The 14,309-nt window shown below is 45.0% G+C and overlaps 1 protein-coding gene across 1 annotated transcript in view; it reads left to right on the forward strand.

Moving 5' to 3' along the window:
- The first annotated feature begins 2,353 nt into the window (after positions 1-2,353).
- Positions 2,354-14,309, forward strand: part of pik3c2b (phosphatidylinositol-4-phosphate 3-kinase, catalytic subunit type 2 beta) — a 105,861-nt gene continuing 93,905 nt past the window's right edge. Inside the window, exon 1 of the mRNA XM_041782556.1 lies at positions 2,354-2,655. The gene's annotated coding sequence lies outside the window, so the exon portion shown is untranslated. The remainder of the gene's footprint in view (positions 2,656-14,309) is intronic.

The raw sequence follows: 14,309 nt of genomic DNA on the forward strand, positions 1-14,309 counted from the left end.
AACTCTGAGTTTCTGTAGATAAACTCTGAGTCACTGTAGATAACACACTCTGAGTTACTGTAGATAACAAACTCTGAGTTTCTGTAGATAACAAACTCTGAGTTACTGTAGATAACAAACTCTGAGTTACTGTAGATAAACTCTGAGTCACTGTAGATAACAAACTCTGAGTTACTGTAGATAAACTCTGCGTTACTGTAGATACACTCTGAGTTACTGTAGATAAACTCTGAGTTACTGTAGATAAACTCTGAGTTACTGTAGATAAACTCTGAGTCACTGTAGATAACACACTCTGAGTTACTGTAGATAAACTCTGAGTTACTGTAGATAAACTCTGAGTTTCTGTAAGTAAACTCTGAGTCACTGTAGATAACACACTCTGAGTTACTGTAGATAAAAAACTCTGAGTTACTGTAGATAACAAACTCTGAGTTACTGTAGATAAACTCTGAGTTACTGTAGATAACAAACTCTGAGTTACTGTAGATAAACTCTGAGTTACTGTAGATAAACTCTGAGTCACTGTAGATAACAAACTCTGAGTTACTGTAGATAAACTCTGAGTTACTGTAGATAAACTCTGAGTTACTGTAGATAAACTCTGAGTCACTGTAGATAAACTCTGAGTCACTGTAGATAACAAACTCTGAGTTACTGTAGATAAACTCTGAGTTACTGTAGATAAACTCGGGGTTACTGTAGATAACAAACTCGAGGTTAACCTGTAGATAACAAACTCTGAGTTACTGTAGATAAACTCTGAGTTACTGTAGATAACAAACTCTGAGTTACTGTAGATAACAAACTCTGAGTTACTGTAGATAAACTCTGAGTTACTGTAGATAACAAACTCTGAGTTACTGTAGATAAACTCTTAGTTACTGTAGATAAACTCTGAGTTACTGTAGATAAACTCTGAGTTACTGTAGATAACAAACTGTGAGTTACTGTAGATAAACTCTGAGTCACTGTAGATAACAAACTCTGAGTTACTGTAGATAAACTCTTAGTTACTGTAGATAAACTCTGAGTTACTGTAGATAAACTCTGAGTTACTGTAGATAACAAACTCTGAGTTACTGTAGATAAACTCTGAGTTACTGTAGATAACAAACTCTGAGTTACTGTAGATAAACTCTGAGTTACTGTAGATAACACACACTGAACTGGAGGTTTTTATGGGGAGAGTTTTTAGGGTGGATCAGAGACACCGAGGATCATCCAAACCCGGAGTTTGTTTTTTGTCACTTAAATCAAATCTGGTTTCTGTTGTTCATTCAGTCAGAGTTACTGCTGGGTTTGTGTGTTTAATGGACATTCTCCTTCTGTGCCTGACCTCACAGCCTCTTCATATGATACCGCTGTCATCCAGCAGGTGTCGCTGTCTGCTCTGTTTTCCTTCTGCTGCTGAAGCGCCGTCAAGTCTGATTGGATCACCGGAAGTACCGTACCTCTGTGCTCCAACCCTTAAAGAAAGGGTTAAAACATGCTGGATATGTTATTAATGAGATCTTTTCCTGTATGAAAAACTGTCGATGAAACTAACCCCCCAGTCGCTGGTGATTTAAAGGGCTTTTACTTGATCTGTTGTCTTTTGATTTGATTGATTTGTCAGTTTGAAGTTGAAATCCCAGTGTGAGATGGTTATAACTCAGGTATCTATAATAAAAGAAGTTAATGTGTTCATTTAGTGATTTATTGAGCTCAGAATCATGGTCTCCTCTCCCCTTTTGAATCAACTAATCATGCAGATAATAATTATTCATAAATTTCATGTTTTAATGGTGTGTTTATGTCATATTTTCAGTGCTCTTTCTACTACATTTGTAATGATTTTATTGTAATTAACTGCAGAAATAAAAACTACAATTCAGGTTGGTTTGGTTAATAACAGTCAAGATGAAATGATCAGAAATACAGTTCTCCTGAAACAGCGACATTTATATTAAATGGCATTAATCACATTCTGATTTAGTACTGCACCTTTATTTTGGAGGTCACGGGCTGAAAAGGTTAAGATCCACTGCTCTAGGTGAACTTTGAACTGATCACTCTTTCCTTGAACCTTTGACCCTTTCAGTCAGAACACTCTAATTCTACTCCAGCAGTATTTTTCTGCTCTGATAAAGGCTAAATACAAACATAAATACATTAATGAATGTTGCTTTGAGAAGAGTCGTTATGATTCAGCTTCACTTTATAGTGGACCTTTATGGACCCCTCACAGCTCTCCTTTATTCTGCCAACTGATTGACGGTCTGATTTTATCTTGAAAATCTAACCGGATGCGTCATGTCTCTATTACGTCACACTTGACGTCGAGCTTCTCCCGAGCCGAGGCTGACGCAAAGCCGAGCAGCTCGCTAGAGACCGCCGGGTCCCAGAGCCGCCGGAGCCGCCTCATCCAGCGGCTGCTTTCATTGTTTCACCGTGAACGGAGGCGGTGGAGCGGTCCCGCCGTGTGAATGTGAGGAATATTACCGGAACCGGAGACTGGACCGAGTTTATCTGTCAGGATTTAACCACCGAGAGGGGATCTGTACTTCTGGGGGCTTCGATGTGATTTTTGTAAGGAGAGTAAACGGCTTTAAAATGGCAGCAGCAGCAGCAGCAGCAGCAGCCCGCTCCCGGCGACCATAGCCCGAGAATCAGGTAAGACTTACTCACCTGAGTGCCGCCAGCTTCAGCTGCTGTTAATGTGAGCGTCAGGTGGTGATGAAGTTCAGCTGTCCACATGCTGTAACGTTGCTCCACATAGAAGAGCCTTTAGAGGAGACAAGCTGCGCCAAACTCCATCCAAACATCCGCAGATTTGAACAAACACGCTCTCCACTCAATCTAAGCTCCAGTTTGAACATTTATTTCGGTTTGTATTAAAGCCTTATGGTCCGCCGTTAAATTCGGCTGACATATTCTCGACCTAAATGTTAGATTTTAGTCATAAATACAGGCTAATCCCTGAGAAGTGATGGAGCAGCGGCGGTGGTAGAAGTGGTAGCTCGACACCGCCCTCAGTGCAGGATGCGGGTGGAAAAACAGCCGTAGAGCAGAAATAACTCGGATATTTTGGTTTGAACAGCCTGATGAAGTCCCTCAGGGTTGATGTAATAAATAAAGCAGGTAGCAGAGGACAGCAGCGGCTCCTGTTCCGGGCAGCGGCCGTGTTTTGAGTGAGGCCGTGTTAAAGTGGCCTGTTTGTGGCTGGGGTCCGGTCTGTCTCTGTCCCTGTTTCTGGGCAGTGTTGGTGTGAGACTCTGCAGCAGACAGGAGGCTGCAGCTGTCACAGATGTTAGGACACATTCCCCCTCGGACAATTCTCCATTCACTCACTGACGTTAATGACGTCAGACACCTGTTTCCTTCTGAGCCTGCGCACTGACCTCAGCTTTTAATCTTTAACTTTTATTTTGCAATCAGAGCGAGTGAGATGTCTCTCAGTAATGATCAATCGAGCTTACAGTCATCATATCAACCGCAGTGACCTCCCCGGCTCTTCCCGCCTCTCTATGACGTCATATCCACCTGTCCAGGACTGAACAGGTGGATTTTTAGATCGAAAACAGCTGATCATGCAGGAGAGGCTACACATAACTGCGTTTATTTCACAAAGCCATGGATGCTGAAGTTTGTCAACAACCCAGAGGCCGCCATTGCTATGACGTCACCGCAGGAGGCGTGGCACAGTTAGATGCTTGTGGTGAAATGACTGTCAGACCAGAGTGAGTCTTTGTCAGGCTGATGTCTGCAGTCAGGATTCTCTGTTGGTTTCTCCAGTTCATGACCATGAAGCAGACACAAACGTGTGACCTTTGAAAGGTCAGATTCAGCAGATCGCACCTGATCTGAGGTAAGGGCAGACATTTTCAGAGTGGGTGGAGTCAGTGAGACCAACCGCTGTAGTCGGGAGGATGTGTGTGTGTTCTGTCTGAGAGCTAAGGCCATCAAAAGTGTTCAGTCTGGTTTTAGACGTGTTATTTTGAAGAATAGGTGTTATTTTTCCGGCTAGGAGGCGTCCTACTCCGATTGAAATTCTATCTGCTAAAGTTCGCGTTAGTTCGTTTGAATGTGGGCTAGCGTGTCTGGGCACATAATCGAAGATCCTCGTCTCAGTCCTGAACTCTCAACTTTGTAGGCTGTGTTTGATGATGTCATATTCAATGGTCGTAAATACGTTGCGCGCTCAACTGGGTAGCCAACTGGCTGGCTAATTTTCAACGTTCAGACGACCATCATCGTTGTCGAGGGCAAATCCAAGTTTTCTGACAGCGGGGTGGAAGACCCGGGTTTAAGGACCGGCTCAGGCCTGTAGGGAGTAACCAGCGGGCTTATTGTTCAGTTTGTTAAAGAAACATCAGCGTGAACTGGATGAGAGCTAACGCACTTCGGTCACATGTGCAATCCACTAAACATAAAAATGAAATGTGCGGTCGGTGAGAGCAGTTAACGCTTCCACTCTCGTCTGTCTGTGCTGCTGCACCACCACAAACTAGTGCCGCGTTCAAGCCGACGTTACGCTCCAGCAACTACGTCTGACCTCCGGGTGACTATGGGCGGAGGCTCTGTGGCGCCTAAACACTGCAGTTAAACACCACTCACCACTAAAGAAATGTTTCCCAACTCTGACATCGCCAAGTCATTCACGTGTGGCAAAACCGGTTACATCCTCAGATTAGGATTAGCATGGTTCTTCAGAAAACAGCTTGTTGACGGCATCAGCAAGGCTGGGCCATTCGTCAAAACTGGCCCAGCTGATCGCTAAATCCAGTTCACGCAGAAGGAGATACGAAGAGAAAGAGAGGAACTGGTTAAAATGGACACAATTATTGAAGAAATGGCCATGCAGTTATGACACTTCCCATGAGACTCTTCTGCCTACGGCACATGTTCATGTCAAAGTCAAACAATAGTTCACCAGTCCATGGATGGATGAAACTTGTGAAGTGATATCAGCAACAGTTCATACAGCAGATGCCATCAGCAGTTTATGCAGGGAATGCCAGCCAGTGTGCTGGACTTTCTCTTCGTTGCACATTTTTTGTTTTATTTTTATTTGCGATGTGAAATAAATGTGCAATATGTGGTCATCGTCACTGTTCCCTCTAAGGGGGTTTTCTGTGCCATTGCGCACTGCTCTCCACCTCTCTGCACAGAACAAAAACAAAAGTTGCGTACTCAAATATCTCCGATGAGTTTTGACTGTTATTTTCTGCGCTGCGATTAAAGGCGCATTAACGCGCAGGCTAGCTGGTACTGTGGCCAAGGGCTTCCACCTCCATGAGTGCCTCATTCCTGCAGCGGCCCACACACCAATGGCAGGGCCTGTTACTGACCCCACGGGAGGTTCCTCAGTGAGGCGCTTTGGTGAGTTCAATTTATCAGCATCACAAACTCCACCTCCCGCTAACTGTGCTCGGCTCTTCCTGCCAGTGTGTGGGAACTGGATGGTTGTTTCAATGACTGATTTACACATAAAGGGAGGATTTTTTTCCTGAAAAAACTGCCATATGGCCGAGTCTATCGGTGCGTCCGTCGTGTGTATTTGCGCGGACGCTTTTGGATTCGTGCCGTCCACACAGCGACGCAAACACTAACGCCACTCACAGACAGACAAACACAAGCTAACGTGTTGGTGGTGCAGAGGAGAAAAGGATTGAACACAAAGCTGAACTTTTCTCCTGCTTTAAAGCTCCTCTCTGACGCACACGTGCGTCTATATGAATAACCGCTCCCTCTCTCTCCTCAGCAGCTGCAGACTGTTCAAAGATCATTTTATTAACATTCAACTTCCATATTTTATCACAGCGACAAAGACTGTTTAAACATCGGTGTTGAGCTCATTATCAAAACGTTTGGCAGGTGACATTATAGATTTACTGTATATTGATAATAAACCAATTAAAAAATTATAAAATCTCTTACACCCTAATAACTGATCAGCAGGGCAGTGAACAGGCATAGAAAACTGCTACAGGAGTGAAAAGACTTCAGCTGAAGAGAGTAAAGCTGTAAATTTCTGTTTTTAATCATTTTATTATAGTAATGAGAGCTAAAACAGCTCATTACATCTTTCCCACAAGTTAACTTAACGTTACAAATTCAAATGATTCGTTATTTTAATAAATAGTTATGTGTAATTTTTTTGTGACATTAAATGGATATCTATTTTTATGTAAACAAGGTTCCTTTAAAGAATGAAGCTGGCCAAAATGATCTACAGTGAGACCAGGAAAGAGCTGATCTCCTATGATGGACCTGTTATAAACTGATTTAAACCCTGATGTTTCTAACAGTGTGACACATTTCATATAATGTGCTGTTACATCTGTGCAGGTAGAAGTCCTTTAGGAGAGCTGACTCTGATAAGGTTGATAAAACAAGGGAACAGAGCAAGAGTTTTATCTCATCTAAGACGTTCTAGATTTCTGCCTTTTTATGTGAAACTAAAAACTTTGTTAGTGTCTGCTTTCACCTGAGGACAAATGCACTTTTATATTTCAAAGGATTGTAAATCATTAAAATGTAAACCTTGATTTAAAAAACAGGATTTCCAGATATCAAAATTGTGGCTAGCTAAAACTGAGAGTGGCTTGTGAATGAATGAATGGTGAAACTGATGACTTGAACAGTGATTGTTAATCTTTATTGTTGTAGTCACCTGATATCTCTTGTCAATGATATTTGAGTTTGTATAGGTGATGCCATGGCGCTGCCATGTGGACGTGGCGTACGCGTCAGATGTCGCCCACAGTTGATGAAGTAGTTGCTCAGTGTAGTCGAAGGTCTGCCCAGGAGTTTTGAAAATTAGAGGGAACGTTGGTCACCTTCAGTGAGTCTGTAAATCTATTCTGTTGTGCATAGTGTTATATTTAAGTCAAAATCTGTGTAAACCTTAGAAAGGTCGCTGATTAACACTTGCAACTCAGTGTCATGATGGTTTTAAAAACACTCCAAAGGTAGTAAAAAAGGAATTAAAATGAACTAAAGGATTGCTGTATAGACCCTGCTCCTTACAATCTCCATCTACAGGAGAACGCAGGAAACAGAAAACGCTGTAGTGAGGTGATTTACTGCATAATAAAACTGTCTCTACAATAGGGCTGCAACAAATGATTATTTTTTATGTTGACTAATCTGGCGATTATTTTTGCGATTGGTCGACTAATCGTGGCTATTTGGCATACTATTTTGGATCCCTGTTTCACCTCGCCTTCTCATGCATGCACACCTGTGAAAACTTAATGGTTTAGCAAATTGACATGACATGTCAAGTTGCTACATCGTCAAGGTTTGTTTTTCCTCTAATATAAAAGTATTGAACTGATAACTAAAGTAAATTGCACACTAAATAGCGTTACTGAAAAACCGTTACCCTAACAAAGATGGTTTTCTGACTGATTAACGTACGGCACCAACGTTATAAGTAGGCTACTGGAGTTAATCCTCGTGGCTGAAGCACAAAGGGCTCAGTAACTCAATGCAAAAGATCTAAAAGATATTCATGCAACTTGCAAACTTGCCCACTCGCGGTATTTGAAGACGCGTCAGCTACAGTGTGTTTACGTTTTCAGGTGTTCGTGCCTTGCCGTAGCGCTGCCATGGTACGAGAGTTTGACTCGACACAGTTTGCAGTTGACTTGTTTCGCCAGTTTGTTTTCTGTAAAATGTTCCCAAACTTTAGAAGCTCTGGGTCGGCTTTTTGGTGTGTTCTCCGTACTTTCTGCCGTGCTTAACTTCTTCTTCTCAGTTTCTGTGAATAATGTAAACAGTGGGAGCGATACTGCCCCCACCACTTCCTGTAGTGAACTGCAAGTACAGATGAGTCCTTACCGGGTGGTACTAGATTTTACCAATATAAAAACCAATACTACGACGCGTCGACGCTTGAATTCTCGCATTGACAAATTTTTATAGTTGACACAAACGATTAAGTCGACGAATCGTTGCAGACCTACTCTACAACAAGGACAGTGTTTCTCATGTGTTTTTGAGAATATGTAACATCTTTATCACACACGTGTGCCTGAGAGTAATTCATCACTAAATCCTCCTCCTCATCACCATCGTAGCGCGGCAGCGACATTTTAGGGCACATATAAACACAAAAATGCATTGAGAGACCAGTCTGATTATAACAGAATCCTGTTAAGACTGTTTGATTTTTCTCCTAAATCTTTGATTTCTCCTGGATTTTCTGAGAAAGTGCAGCGCTTCCTGCTTTTAGCGCAGCAAAAGAACGATAGCCTTTTCAGAACAATATTTCTACTTCCCCTTTGTCAATTTTATCTGCTTCTTGAAGTGATGAACTATCTTTTTAACCTTAACACAGAAGCTTTAATCCTGTCTCCTCCATCAGCTGAGCTCTGATATGTAGCCGCTGAGGAGACAGGAGTCTACGGGCTGAAGTTAGTTATTAAAACTTACAGAAAGAAGATAAAGTCTAAATCATTTCTGAGAAGCAGATATTTAGGAAAATAGAAATATCATTCTGAAAAAAAGGCTCCAGCTGCGCTCATGAGCAGCGCCGCGCTTTATGAGAAAATCCACCAGAAGTTAAAGGCTGCAGGAGCTGAATTAGTCCGTGGAGAATGAACGATATCTACGTTAGAACAAGACTGGTCTAGCAAAGCATTTTTGTGTTAATATGAGCCGTGAAATTTCTCTGCCTCAGTATGACGGTGACGGTGATTATCATGATGATCGATAAAAAAGGGAAGAGTAGTCATTTGATTGCAGCCGTAGTGCGTATGTGCGTTTACAGAAACTGTCGTTTTCCCTGTTTACACGGAGACGGGGGCGTTTTGGAAAACTTCCACTCTGGAGCCTGTTTACAGAAAGTTTCGTTTTCGGGCACCAAAACGCCGTTGCCATGTAAACGGATGGCCAAAACTTTTGTGTTTTCACTCGAAAACATTGTCGTTTAAACGGTGCCTGAATAAAGATGACTAAAGTGGAGAATGAAAGTTCTGCACTAATAAATGATCAGAAGGAGAGATGGACATCTGATGGGCATCAGAGCAGTTGAGAGTGTTTTAAAGCGCTCAGGTTTGTTCTCTGTATCTGTGCAGCCCTGGGAAAATGTTGCTTTTAAATTAACAGACAGACTTATAGTCCAGGTTTCAGAAATACCAGGGACCACAGCGCACATGCGTACATGATACTGCAAACATTTGATCAAATGTTACTGTTGGAATAATGGAATACCAACATAAATATTCCACTGATAATGAAGGTGGCGGGCGCCGTGGCGGTATGTGATCCACCACTAAGCACAAAGAAGAAGACATGGCGTCACTGGTGGGTTTTCAGTGTTTCAGAGGAGGATGACGTGACTGTCGAACATCCTCCACAAACATCTGATTAGTGACAGAAGCGCCGTCCTCCTGATAACAGACTGTTAACAGGAAGTGGTAGCAGCCGCTAGTAGTAGCACCAAGGCTAATGCAGACACAGGCTGAGTCAGGACCCTTGGAGGCGAGGCCAGAGTCCTCCCTGGTGACTCTTGAACACACGTTTGGAACAGAACAGTGAGTGTGTGTGATGACATCATAGAAGGGTCACGCCCATATACACGGCGGTGGCAGAAATCAAAATGGGAGGGGCACTAACAGCTTCACAAGTTTAACCCTGTACTGTCTAATAAGTTATCACATCGTCATAGAATCATAATATATTTGATATGATGGTATAATCACACTGATCATTTAATATAACCTTCCAATAATATAATGATGTTAAATGGCGTGGCGTTTACCCGTCCAGCTTTACTTTAATGATAAATAATGATGACAATATCTTCACTGTGGAAACAGTGTACTGAGCGCTCTAGGACCTGGCTTCCTCCTGATATTATGCTATTAATTTATTTTTTAAGAGAAGGAAAACAATGTGCATTGGGTTGTGGGTAATTCCTGAGAGCGGAGGATACACATGTGCATCCTTGGAAACTCTCTGAAGGACTCAGTCCTTGGAGAAATTTTGAGGATCCTGGACTCTGGCACAGTCCTGACTGCAGTCAATAACGTAGTATCCTTCCTTGGTTCAGAGAAACCGCTGCCAAGAATCACAACGCTCACTCACCATCCTGTTCCAATCATGTGTTCAAGAGTCACCAGGAGGACTCTGGCCTCGCCTCCAAGGGTCCTGACTCAGGAGGATCCTTCCCACAGAGGGAGGTCCTGGACTTTGAGAAACGGCTCCAGTGCTGATTCAGCAGGTTTCTGATCCACCTCTAGGGCCCCATGAAGTCTGGTTCCTTTTTTTTTGTCAAATTCCATTTTTTATGTTTTAATTTTTTTGAATTCTGTTTTTTAACCTTCTCACTAATTTTACCATAAAAGACTATCCCGTTTATGTAAATGATTAAATGTTCACTAAATAAATAGAAATAACCTTGAATTTATTGAAAAAGGGCCACAGTTGGCCCAGGAGCCACAGTTTGGATAACCCTGATATAAAATAACTACGACCAGTGTAACAGTCAGATATTTCCAACATTTTCAGACACATCCACGTGTATAATCACATCCTAACTGATGTTCCTGATGTAGATGAAGAAATCCTTCTGTTCTCTCAGTGATAGAAACTTAATAAGAAGTTAAATGGTTAAAGCAAACCTGTAAATGTTCTTTACTCTCTCAGTCTGATGCTGCGTTGTTCTCCTGACTGTAACGGTTCTCCTCATCTCTCTCCTTCCTCGCTGTCCGTCTGTCTGCCTCATATCAGAGCGCTGCGATAATGCAGACGTGTTGGCTCATTAACAACCAAAGGAACTACAGTATCTACAGGATGAACTTTTAAGCTGTTACTAGAATTTAACATCATTTAGACTGCGGGACTTCATAAAATCTCGAGTCCGTCTGACTTGATTTTGAATCCTCCGAGGGGTGACTTAGACCAGGATGGGGTGTTTTATGGTCCCGCAAAGATAAATGAGCCAGCAAATATGACAGTCTTATCATCAGAAACAACAGTTCGATCGCCATGGAGACGGCGGTGCTGAGATGGCAGCGAGTCACAGACAGAGTCCAGATGTCATCAGATCTGATCGTAATGTTTGATGATTAATCTGAAGCTCCGGCTGATCCAGGACTCTTCAGGTTTATCAGGGCGGCCGTAAAACAACAACAGCAGGCACAGACCAGCATATACCAACACAGACCGCCACAGACCGCCACAGACCAACACAGACCAACACAGACCGCCACAGACCAACACAGACCAGCACAGACCAACACAGACCAACACAGACCAACACAGACCAACACAGACCGCCACAGACCAACACAGACCTGCACAGACCAGCACAGACCAGCACAGACCGGCACAGAACGGCACAGACCAGCATATACCTACATAGACCAGAACAGACCAGCACAGACCAGCACAGACCAACACAGACCAACACAGACCAACACAGACCGCCACAGACCAACACAGACCAGCACAGACCAGCACAGACCAACACAGACCAACACAGACCAACACAGACCGCCACAGACCAACACAGACCTGCACAGACCAGCACAGACCAGCACAGACCTGCACAGACCAGCACAGACCAGCACAGACCGGCACAGAACGGCACAGACCAGCATATACCTACATAGACCAGCACAGACCAACAGACCAGCACAGACCAGCACAGACCAGCACAGACCAACACAGACCAACACAGACCGCCACAGACCAACACAGACCAACACAGACCGCCACAGACCAACACAGACCTGCACAGACCAGCACAGACCAGCACAGACCGGCACAGAACGGCACAGACCAGCATTTACCAACACAGACCATCACAGTCCGACAGACAAGCACAGACCAACACAGACCAACACAGACCAGCACAGACCAACACAGACGGCACATACCAGCACAGACCAACACAGACCAGCATATACCAACACAGACCAACAGACCAGCACAGACCACCACAGACCAGCACAGACCAACACAGACCAGCACAGTCAAACACAACCAGCACAGACCAACACAGACCAGCAAAGACCAACACAGACTGGCATATACCAGCACAGATTGGCACATACCAGCACAGACCGGCACAGACCAACACAGACCAGCACAGACCAACACAGACCAGCACAGACTGGCACAGAACGGCACAGACCAGTATATACCTACATAGACCAACACAGACCAACACAGACTAACACCGACCAACAGACAAGCACAGACCGACACAGACCAGCACGGACCAACAAAGACCAGCACAGACCAGCATATACCAACACAGATCAGCACAGACCAACAGACAAGCACAGACCAACACAGACCAGCACAGACTGGCACAGAACGGCACAGACCAGTATATACCTACATAGACCAACACAGACCAACACAGACCAACACAGACGGCACATACCAGCACAGACCAACACAGACCAGCATATACCAACACAGACCAACAGACAAGCACAGACCACCACAGACCAGCACAGACCAGCACAGACCAACACAGACCAGCACAGACCAGCATATACCAACACAGACCAGCACAGACCAACAGACAAGCACAGACCAACACAGACCAGCACAGACCAACAAAGACCAGCACAGACCAGCACAGACCAACACAGACCAACACAGACCAGCACAGACCAGCATATACCAACACAGACCAGCACAGACCAACAGACAAGCACAGACCAACACAGACCAGCACAGACTGGCACAATACAGCACAGACCAGTATATACCTACATAGACCAACACAGACCAACACAGACCAACACAGACCAACACAGACGGCACATACCAGCACAGACCGGCACAGACCAGCACAAAGACCAACACAGACCAGCATATACCAACACAGACCAACAGACAAGTACAGACCACCACAGACCAGCACAGACCAACACAGACCAGCATAGACCAACACAGACAGCACATACCAGCACAGACCGGCACATACCAGCACAGACCGGCACAGACCAACACAGACCAGCATTTACCAACACAGACTAACACAGACCAACAGACAAGCACAGACCAATACAGACCAACACAGACCAGCACAGACTGGCACAGAACGGCAAAGACCAGTATATACCTACATAGACCAACACAGACCAACACAGACCAACACAGACGGCACATACCAGCACAGACCACCACAGACCGGCACAGACCAGCACAGACCAACACAGACCAGCATATATCAACACAGACCAAAACAGACCAGCACAGACCAACACAGACCAACACAGACCAGCAGACAAGCACAGACCAACACAGACCGGAAAAGACCGGCACAGACCAGCACAGACCACCACAGACCAACACAGACCAACACAGACCAACAGACCAGTACAGACCAACACAGACCGGCACAGACCAACACAGACAAGCACAGACCAACACATACAACACAGACCAACACAGACCAGCACAGACCAACACAGACGGCACATACCAGCACAGGCCGGCACAGACCGGCACAGACCAACACAGACTGGCACAGACCGACACAGTACAGCACAGACCGGCACATACCAGCACAGACCAGCACAGACCGCCACAGACAGGCACAGACCAACACAGACCAGCACAGACCAACACAGACAAGTACAGACCAGGACAGACCACCACAGACCAACACAGACCGGAATAGACCGGCGCAGACCAACACAGACCAGCACAGACCAACACAGACCACCGCAGACCAACACGGACCAACAGACAAGCACAGACCAACACAGACCAGCACAGACCAACACAGACTAGCACAGACCAACACAGACCAACACAGACCGGCACAGACCAGCACAGACCGGCATAAACTGGCACAGACCAACAAAGACCAGCACAGACCAGCATATACCAACACAGACAAACACAGACCAACAGACAAGCACAGACCGCCACAGACCAGCACAGACTAACAGACAAGAGGAGACGGGCACAGACCAACACAGACCAGCACAGATCAACACAGACCATCAAAGACCAACACAGACCAACAGACAAGCACAGACCAACACAGACTGGCACAGACCAACACAGACCAGCACAGACCAACACAGACCAACACAGACCAGCACAGACCAACACAGACGGCAAATGCCAGTACAGACCGGCACAGACCAACACAGACCGGCACAGACCGGCACAGACCAACACAGACCAGCACAGACCAGCACATACCAACACAGACCAACACAGACCAGCACAGACCGGCACAGACCGACACAGACCAACACAGACCAGCACAGACCGGCACATACCAGCACAGACCAGCGCAGACCGGCACAGACCGGCACAGACCAACACAGACAAGCACA

The sequence above is a fragment of the Cheilinus undulatus genome, linkage group 3, assembly GCF_018320785.1.
Source record: "Cheilinus undulatus linkage group 3, ASM1832078v1, whole genome shotgun sequence".
Taxonomy (NCBI): Eukaryota; Metazoa; Chordata; class Actinopteri; order Labriformes; family Labridae; genus Cheilinus; species Cheilinus undulatus.